The sequence below is a fragment of the Puntigrus tetrazona genome, chromosome 11 (genome assembly GCF_018831695.1).
Source record: "Puntigrus tetrazona isolate hp1 chromosome 11, ASM1883169v1, whole genome shotgun sequence".
NCBI lineage: Eukaryota > Metazoa > Chordata > Actinopteri > Cypriniformes > Cyprinidae > Puntigrus > Puntigrus tetrazona.
In genome coordinates, this window is record NC_056709.1 from 17,667,583 (window position 1) to 17,677,032 (window position 9,450).

Sequence of the window (9,450 nt, forward strand, 5' to 3'; positions counted from 1 at the left end):
TCAGTGATGTAATTTATTAATGTTTGTAGCCTTTTATACTTGTATAATTTCTTAAGAGGTTTTGTTTGAAATATTTTATCAGTCTGTGAGCCTTAGGACACTTTTTATCATTAACATTGGGCAATAGTTCCTTTTTTCTTTCTTCTGCCTTAGCAAAACCACGTCTTTATTGTTTTCATCAAATCAAGTGCAACTGCTCATCAATACAAAATGTTACATTACTATTGTTATTATTATTATTAAGCAGCTATTTTCATCATGCCATGAGTTTTATTTTGGTAATAGAGTATGTACATTCTTAACCAGGTTTACTGTGCTCATAAATTGCAGTGTTTTAGTTACTGATGTAAATCTTGTATCCACCTTTTCCGATTCAAACGCTCAGAATCTTTGTCAATGGAACTATTTCAGGTTTTTATTTGTACAAAATGTGTGTTGCTTTGTTGTGGTTTATTTTTATATGTTCAAACACTTAAATGCATCCACTGTTTCATGGCAGTGAATGATACTTTTTGTAGTAGTGCGCTCTGTTTTTCTGACTGCAAAAGATGTGCTTAATTATCGCTTTATTTATGTCACGTGTTTCCACAAATGTCTTTCTTTCTAGCTCTTTATTGTTACCCTTTTATATGAATCGTCGTTATATGAATTTGTTTTTCTAAATGCGACGAGTCGCTGCGTTATACATGTAGGCCTGTTCCCGTTCCATAACGGCGCGCAAAAGTCAGTTTTGGGAACATGTTCTTCCGCCGTTCATGTGGAATGGCAGGGCTGCACACGTTCTCTGGAATGCTGTGGTAATTACCTTTAAATGGGCTCATGCTACTGTACCATTCAGGTCTGATGCCCTGGAGAAACTTTCGACTTCGCTTTACAATCCCCATTTAGAACCGCATTGTCCACCGAGAGCCAAGCTGCACTTTTTTTTTTTCTTTCGCCTGTTCATTAATACTGCCTAAAGCCAAAACACCAGCGAGTCCAGCCGGCGGCTCCGGCCAAATCATTAACACGAACCAAGCCAAGGTCAACACTGTTAACGCTCTTCGCGTTGCTGGACTCTTGTGCCGTTCTGATGTATTTATTTAAAACAGTGTATGTTTGCAGAATAGCGTTGCCTTCGTGTCTTTAGCTCTGCGTGTAAATTGTCTTTGTGTTTTTTATTGTATTTATTTCCTAGTGGCTTCCGATTGTTCTGGTTTTCAGCATCTTAGCTCTCGTGTGCTTACAAGGATCGGAGCTGAACATGCAGAGGTGGACCAGAGTGGAGATAGACGTCCCAGAAAATGCATTCGTTGTGGAAAGGGTTGGCAGGTACATCTGCTGGACTTCTGACATCGGGTTAGGATTTTTACAGACCAAAATAAATGTAATTTCTGTCTAATGTGCAGTACGAGCAATTTGCTGTATAAACAAAAGACAGGTTTGTCACTGATGGCTTTTTTTTTTTTGAGCTCGATTGGAGAGGAAATGCAGAAAAAATGTTAGCCTGCTTCAAAAACAGTTGTCCATAAGCAAACAATTACTGTAAAAATGTGGCTTCAAATCCAATTTCGCATTTTGATGTTTACTTTTCCTTTATTTCTCTACTTTAGTCTTCGACGCTACACACTCTCCCGTGATCAATCTCATCAAGTGACATACATTTCAAATAATTTAGGATAAAACCATATTTGAGTAGGTATTTGTTATTGTTGGAGCACGTGGCAGGGGAATTCTACTCTCCAACATGAAAATGCCGATTTTGTCATCGACATCTGCCACGTATCACACCAGCGCAGAAAACGCCACAGCTCATTGCTTCCACGGTAAACCTCCCAGCAAAAGTAGCACCCATGTCCCCCTAAGCACTTTGTAGCGTGTTAATGATGTTTATCTCTTGAGAGGAACTGCAGAAGAGGCCCGTATATCAGGCCTAACTTGTTCCTGCCACCAGTTTGTTTGTCTGTGTGCAGCAGTGTTTAGGCAAACATTGTTTTAGCAGTTAGTTAACATCAGAAAAAGTAGTGCCATTTCAGAAAGATTTAGTATGAGCGATTTAGAAAAAGACGGAGGTTAAGTGCTTTCATTTAATATAATATTTCAAAAATAACTGAATAAATTATCGCGATAAAGAATCGTTAACAGAGAATCCTTACCTCTTAATTTATGGATTCTGTAGCCAAATATATACTTGAAGCAATGAAAATGTTTAAATCAATAAATACAATTAAACGGCTTAATAAATAAAGAGATTTATTGAGCATGTATTTCAATAAATCTTAAATTGAAAGCAGTCAAAAGTTTGGACACGCATGTCATTAGTTTAGTATGTTATATTTCTATGACTACTTCTATTCACACGTTTAGAAAAGTAGTAAATTCATGACATTTTTTTTCTTCAGCATCTGGTCCAGCTTTATACTTACCATGTAACTAAGTTATGGAACGCAGCTACTTATGCAACCTGAAAGATTGTCTCACGTGTTTTACAAACTTACAACATAAATATAAATTCAAGTACACAAGCATAATATGTGTATAAAGAATGTACTTAATGTGTATCTATACTGTATCTAAGCTGTAATCTTAGTTTGATTTAACCCACATTAGTACGCAGCTTAAATACATATAATAACTTCTAATTGCATTCAAATGACAGAATATTACACGGGCATAAGCTACTTAAAATAAAGTGCGCTAAAATCGCTTTTTTGCATATATGTCTAACAGTAGCTGCTTGTTACATCTACATAATCACAAACTGCAATTACAGAACTTAACTTAACAGTTATGTAACTTATAACAGTTACATGATAAGTTCATTTTATTTGATTAAGTACAATGGCTACTAATAATGACCTAATTAAGTAATTACTCTGCATTACCACACCTTTACAATAAAACATTACAAAAAATTGAATAAAATATTACTTTAAATTTCACATTAAATGAAATTGCTGTTATTATTGAACTGACCTGTAATCATAGAAAACCCTTTATGACTTAAATGTGTTAAACTCTTGCCTGATGGTATTTCCAAATGTTACGCTAGGTTTGCAAATCTGAAAATGGCAACGCTTGCATTTTAAAATGTATTCATTATCCACAGAGACATCTGTCCGATGTCCTCAGAGTGTGTGTTAGTGTTCAGCTTGGTGGACAGCAGATGGCTAAAGCAATGCAGGATTTAGGACAAAATGCCAGAGAAAGGAATGCTCAAACAGGGCAATGGAGGCTGCTCTGAGAAAATAAACTAAATTAAATTTGTTGTTTTGTCAGTTTGCAGTGGATCACGATGATATATCTGTTTAATATTAGAATAATTCTGACGAAACTGTACAGCTAATCAAATTAATTATTTGATATATTATTATTATTTGATATTATTTATCTATTATTCGTTTTTTTTGTGCTTTTAGGTACAAACATTTATGCTCTTTTTTTAGTCCTTTTATTTAATGTAACATTTTCTAGATTTCTGTACCTGTTTTGCAGCACTGTCACTGGCCTTAAAATCATTTCCCCATGTCTGTTAGGAATTAATTATCGTGTGCCTTTAGGGAGGGCAAGTGGTTTCATAATTGCAGCGTCAGGGGACTCGCAGGTGGATCTGCTGAGGTCATATTTGAGCTTATCTCATGGGTGATCATATGCAGCGAGTGGTCACAGATGTGAACGGCCGCCCGCCTTTCACTATGATTTCCTTAGTAAAGCCCTGCAGTCTTATTAACAAGCCCCCAGTGGTTAAGTGAAACGTGCCATGCAGAAGATGCTTTAATTGCATTGGAATGTTTGAGTAATTCATGTCTTTGTGTGGCCTAACAGTGATGCAGGCACTGCTGTGGATTGTGAGTGGTCTTCAGACTTAGTTACACTCCTTGGTGGATTCAAGAAGATTTTACTGAAGAGCGGGTAGATCCCAGTGATGCCTCTGATCAAAACCTTTGAGGGCTTTCTGTTCTATGTGATGGCCCGTCTATGACAGTGATACAATATTTTATCTACTGATAGAAGACATTTTATAATGCTAACATTTTTTTTTTTTAAATCATCTTTTTTTACTTTTTATATAACAATGCACTCAAACCTTTATTGTAGTTTCTACAAAAAATAAAAAATAAAATATACCAAAACTGTTTTTCAGGAATAGTTAATTTTAAGGAATGTTTCTTAGCAAATAAGCCGGATGAAAAATCAGCACAAATATGTGACAGTAAAATCAGTTTAAATGTTAAATTGGTTGAGATGTTAAACAAACGAGGAGAAATGACTCCATCTCTGTTTTTGCTTTAAAATTCAAAATGATTTAATTTAGATGTAAAATGTGAATTTATAGTTTACATTTTAAGTATAATAATTTTAAATTGCAATGTTAGCATTAAAAATATTATATATATATATATATATATATATATATATATATATATATATATATATATATATATATATGCACTACTTAAATACCACATTGCTTTAAGAAATACATTTTTCCTCCTCTGTCTCTGTATCCAAATAACTTTGTCTTGAAAAGACCTCTTGAGTGTAATAACAACCACTGATGACACAAAAAATAAATGAGCTGACATACCGAGATGTTTTAAAGCTGTTGGACTAGCTGTGAGGTCATAAATTATTGGTACAGAGAACTGATTAAATAAATTGATCACACAGAGGTAGAATAGCCCACCTGCAAAAGATACTTCCTAAAGTTATTGAAAATCTTCCAGACTTTGTGCAGAACTTTATGAATGGGCATATTTATGCCTCCATTAGCCAATAAGCTTTCCCCATCAGGTCTTCGCTCTCTCTGTGACCCCATTCACATGAGCGGTTTGTGAAGTGTTTCCACACTGTAGTGTGATCAAATCCTTGGTAGCGTGAATGAAAGCATCTATAATCGCAATCCTTCAGTCTGGCATAAACAGAGAAGCACAGCGCCAGATGCAACAAATTTAGGGCTAGAGGCTCACAAATGCAAACATCACAGTCTTTTACCATACGCTATGAAACCAGCCATTTTCTATATGGGCAACCCCAATGACCATAAGGAAACACTTAGGCTGCAATCTCAATTAGAGTCAGGTGTCCTCAAATAACAACAGCTTGACCTACTCTAGTTAATTTAAAGCCCAGCATTTAGCTTGATCGTACATTTCCACTTTCTATCAAAAAGCTCATAGCATCATATTTATATTTCTGATGATTGTACTTCAATCACCTGTCCCGAGATCAAAATCCCCATACACATATTATACTTATCATTTTTTCAATACTTCATAATCGAACATGGAAATTAAAACTGTAATCCCATTCTGCCCCTGCAAAAATTGGAGAGAAAAAAAAAAAAAAAAGCGTGGCGCGCTGGATCACTGCGTTCAGCTGGCGCTGGAAGTTTCCCAAAATACAATTACCTCTGTTTACATGCAGTATGGCAAAGACGGAAGTTGCTTTTAGAGAGTGTTTTCCATGACAAGGTTTTGTACTCATGTGCACAAAAATTATTTAAGATGAAAACTGGAGGCCACTCCGCGCATCGCCAAGTAAGATGGGCTGAATCTTTAGCAAACGCTCACTCAATCCAGCTGAACTGAGAGAGCTTCATGGTAGCCCTCATTGTCAGAAACCACAAAGGCTGAGCACCCTCATTAACTCTGAAGTGCAAGAGTGCTTGAGCGTAAGGGCAAATAAACAAACGTGTCCTATAATCTTCCATAATGTTTGTGTTCCCTCCACCACCTACTGTATACCAACTGTAGACCTTAAAAGAGAACGAATGTGAATGGCCGCAGTACCACACAATCGGCGGCAGTCAGCTGTCTTTAATTATCCGTCATTTTGGTAGTGCGCTTTTTTAAATTGGCCCCGCTCTCCACAAAGTTGGTTTATTATTTAGCTGACAGACGCTGCAGACTCTCTGTGGCCAGGCGGTTAATAAGAGGAGATTGGCTTTCTGCTGAGTGTGTAACAGATATCTAAATCAATAGAGGCGCCTCTTTCTGCCAGTATGCCACCCCCTTGGTTCTCTGCCCTCCTAGACTCCTGAAAGTCAAACGGCTGCGAGCTCTGCGACCCCAGCATTTCCTTCTGAATATTAACAGGCTTGTTATGTGGAGTCAAAGCGAGGCCTGATGAATACGCATGGCCTCATTTGAAAAAGCCCAATCAGTGCAAAACCAGCACCAGAGTTCAAGCGGCTCTGGCCTCAGAACGCAAGCCTGGGCTTTCGCGTGTCTCATTGAGAGGCATAAAATGATAACACGTGGAGGAAGTCGCGGGAGGGCATTTTAGGGAGAAATTATGTGGTCACATGCCGCCACGGCTGCTATTTGCATCAGTTGGAAGTTCAGCGGCTGCTTCTTTCGGAGGTTAGCGGGAGAAACGAATCGAGGTTAGCGCACGTTGCAGAAATGAATGTGGCACGGCGTCAGCCAAAGCTTTTCCGAGCTGTTGTGAGGTGAACCACTACAGCTGACAGAGTTATTCTTTTGCTCAATTTTGGTCAGTTTGAAGTGGAGTGTTTAAAGGGGAGCATTCCAGCCTGCTTTTACAGAAGTATGCAGCATATTCAAATAATTATCAGAGCTTCTGACAGGCGTTCTCTTTCCAGACTGGGCTTGAAGTTCTTACAAGAAGACAGGCATCTGTTTTTAGAGAGTTTGATTCTGTCAAGGAGATCTGATTTTTATTTATCCATGGTATTTTATTGCAGTGTTACACTGACGCTGGATGGCAACATCAGCTAACCCCAACCCTAGCAAAAAAGGCTCAAAAGATATTAGTATAAAACAGAAATGTTGTCCATCAGTACCACCAAGGTTTGCGTGTGTGTGTGTGTGTGTGTGTGTGTGTTACATATCTGATTTTTGCAGCTAATAGTGAACTCTGCTCCAGGTCAGATCTCACTTAACACCCAAAGGAGTGGCGTGGCAAAAAATCAATCGTGTCACATTCTCCACCTTTGAGCATACAGCACATGCATGTGCTCATTCTCCAAACTCCTCTTGCCTGACCTTTGGCTTCTCTTCTGAAGTATAAATAATTGTTGAGTTTTTCTTTTAAACAAAATCGGCGAGTCAATGGAAATAGCAGCTAGTTCAGCTTCTGCCGTGCTTTCACGTCGTCACACAGAACCAACATTACACGCTAATATTCAATAAAGCCAATAATATTCTCCAGAGAGACTTAAAATGTATTTGTTCTGCTTGATTAGACATTTTACTTTTTACTCAAATAGGTTTGTGCAAAATAAATTAATAAAAAAATGAACACAGACACTGAAGGTGCTTTTTAAAGAGATTATTCTGTGTTTAGAGAATAACATGGATTCACCACCCTGGTGATTCAGCCATAATTATATGTTTAAATAAACACTTGGAAAATTAATCTGATATTGTGGATATGACTATAAATTTGAATAAAATGAAAATGGAAATTGTATATGAATTATAATTTTGTTGGTGATCATGCATATGGGATGTTAAATGGCTAAATAACAATATCTCGTATAAAATGATATATCTAATGTTGTGCCAACACCTCTAAGTAGCTATATTTCTTTATATATTTTATTCTAGTTCACATTTGATTTTTTTAAAATAATGTGTACCCTATATACTATTCCGGAATTAAAATGAAAAAATCAATAAAACAGGTGATTGAGGTGATGAGGATAGAATAAATACTTTGAATAAAAGAAATCAGATGCACAACTGTTTCTGTTCGTTACAGCTGAATCTTGTGCATACTTTAGGTAGGCCTATAAGTAGCTAAACATATTTTCTTTAAAAACGACGATTTTGAAACAATAATAAAAAGAATTGTTAAAAGTTTTGAAAAATCTGAAATGTAAAAATTAATTGAATACATCACCTTGAGAGGATATCCTTTCTGTGCTAATGCTTAAATATGATGCCGTCAGCATTATTCACGCAGCCTGTTTATTTCAGTGCAAAGCATTCGGCTCTGGTAAACTGGAAACAAACCCATTCTTTTTTTAGTGTGAATATAATTTCAACGCTTACCCCGCATCCTCTGTGACAGGCTGCACTTGACTCAGCTCATCCTGCCCACACGTGCTCTATCTGCCGCTTTAATCAGGAAAACATCCGCGAAAGCGTTTGTGCAGCGGAAATGGACCGTGACTGCTGATGGCGGGAAGATGGATAAGGGCGCATCGTCACCAATTGATGCTATCGAGCTCAGAGTGAAGGACCGAGCAGCGCCATTACCGTCTGCGGCGGTCAAACACTGGAAGACAACAACACCTGTAGGAGCACCGCCCCAGACACCTGCCCCCAGTGCCCGCTAAAATAAGCTGCTTTAACGGCAACGCGCTCTCAAAAGCACGGGGGCTAGTTGTCACTTTTGCACTCCGGTAGATATTTCCCAAGGTAGGTTTTTATTTTATTTTTTTATAGTTTATGTACATACATTCTTTAGAGCCTCGACTGCAAAAGATATTTAACTTTTCCACCATTTAAAAAAATATATTTCCGTGGACGCCTGTATTTGGGAAGATGTTACAGTAAAACGTTCATTTCAGCAAAACTTGCGAAACAATTTACAAAAAGGCAAGGCAACTTTAGAAAAAGTAGCATCCTGCCTTGTAGCCTATAAAAATCATACCTTATAAAGTTAACTAACTACAAGTTTCATAACTTTACATTTATGAAATTATAAAAAAAAAAAAACTTAAAAGCAATAAATAGATACATACAGTATTTAATCAGCTATATATCCTGAATGTGTGTGGTGTGTGGATTTTTTTTTACTAATGTGTTGCTGGGATTATACTTTACTGTGTAATTCACAAATACTCAAAAAGAAAAAAAAATACATATTTCTGGGAAAAATGCTATATTTAAGAAAACTCAAACAGAATGCAGAATTGAGTTCTGAAGGAGAGTCTGGGTATGCAGTAATTCATAAAGTAATTACACTCCACCATTTCATTTGTTAAATCCATGGAGTCCTTAGGAAATGCCATCTGTTTTGCCAAGCGTGGATGAAGCACAATTTTGGGGTCTATGAATAAATAAACACTTCCCCACCAGGCAATAATAAGTCATGCGCTTTTGTCTTTGGTAAGTATGTAGATGACACAAGAATTCATATGCAGTGCATTCCCCTGAAATAAAACTATAAATGGATGGCGTGCAATCACGTTAAAATAAATGAACTGTCAAAGCAAACTATTTACAAGCAGAGCAGAATCCCTGCAATTAAAAAGCAAATTTGTTGCATGTTTGAGTAAGTGGTAGCAGATAGGACACAGAAGCAGTCGGCCGTGACAGGCAGGTTCGGAGTGGACTTTCAGCTCTTTTTCGGTGGTCATGGCTTTAGGAACATCGGCAGAGAACAAAACAGCCTCGGCTCGAATTCCTACTGTTTTACACTCAGAGAGTGAGTTGACAGATGTCTGACTGAGGCCATTACGGCCGACAATTATGATGTCGAGAGACCATTTGCTAT